This window comes from Limulus polyphemus, unplaced genomic scaffold, assembly GCF_000517525.1.
Source record: "Limulus polyphemus unplaced genomic scaffold, Limulus_polyphemus-2.1.2 Scaffold1, whole genome shotgun sequence".
NCBI lineage: Eukaryota > Metazoa > Arthropoda > Merostomata > Xiphosura > Limulidae > Limulus > Limulus polyphemus.
In genome coordinates this window covers 4,215,705-4,217,010 of record NW_013665611.1, presented here as the reverse complement: position 1 = coordinate 4,217,010, position 1,306 = coordinate 4,215,705, and the positions used below count along the sequence as shown (strand labels likewise).

The following is a 1,306-nucleotide window of genomic DNA, read 5'->3' as shown; positions in this document are numbered from 1 at the left end:
CCAACCTCAAAACCTGGACTCTATCCGCAGAAAGTGATGCTTTGCATTTGATGAGACATCAAAGGAGTAATTCCTTTCGAATTCTTCAATCCACAGTGAACAGTCAATGCAGAGATCTAGAGTGAGCAACTTGAACGTTTAAATCAAGCCCATCATCAGAAACGCCCTTCACTCGTCAATCGGAAAGGTGTTCTTCACGACAATGTACGTCCACATGTGGCACGTATGACGCAACACAAGATTATGGAGTTGGGTTGGGAAGTTCTCCCCCACCCACCATATTCTCCAGATATGACACCATCAGATTACCATCTTTTTCGTTCGCTGCAACACCATCTTAATGGGAAAATATGCAAATGTGGAAGGTGTTAAAGAGGACATCGACATATTTTTTGATTCAAAGCCAAGTGATTTCTTTAATCAATGCATTAAAAACCTGATTATAAGATAGAAAAGCATCATCGATAATAATGGAGACTATTTCATTTAATAAATATTTTGTTTTGATATATAAGTTGTTCAGGTTTTTTTCATCTAAAAAAACGAAATTAATTTCTTGACGACCTAATAATATTAATGATATTGACTCTGGAATAACCAACAAAATTTTAAAGTTTGCGGATGACATTGAGATTTTTGGGGTGGCTAACTGTATCAAAGATGCTGCAGACTTACAGGGAGATTTAGATCATTGGATGCATTGGGCCAATACATGGCATATGATGTTTAACTATCCAAAATGTAAGGTGATGCATGTATGTTTTTACAATCCAAATTATTAGTATGATTTAAATGGGAACATATTAAATACTGTGATTGAAGAAAAAGATTTTGGTGTTGTGATAAAAAAATCACTTAAGTCATCTAAACAGTGTATTGTAGCTAACAACAGGGCTAATAAGATTTTGGGTAGCATCTATAGAAATATTGAATACAAGACAAGGGATGTTATTATTTCACTGTATAGATCACTCGTAAGGCTTCATTTAGAGTACTGTGTACAGTTTTGGACTCCCTTCCCCCAGATGGTTTGGTTTGTTTTTTTATTTCGCGCAAAGCTACACGAGGGCTATCTGAGCTAGCCGTCCCTAATTTAGCAGTGTAAGACTAGTCATCACCGCCCACCGCCAACTCTTGGGCTACTCTTTTACCAACGAATAGTGGGGTTGACTATCACATTATAACGCCCCCACGGCTGAAAGGGCGAATATGTTTGGTGTGATGGGGATTCGAACCCGCGACCCGCAGATTGCGAGTCGAGTGCCCTAACCACCTGGCCATGCCGGGCCTCCCCAAGAAGGACATT

General features: G+C 39.1%; 1 protein-coding gene across 1 annotated transcript in view; it reads right to left on the bottom strand.

Moving 5' to 3' along the window:
• LOC106463896 (neurensin-1-like) overlaps positions 1–1,306 on the bottom strand; it is a 51,426-nt gene that overhangs the window by 16,732 nt on the left and 33,388 nt on the right. The gene's annotated exons all lie outside the window — the stretch shown is intronic.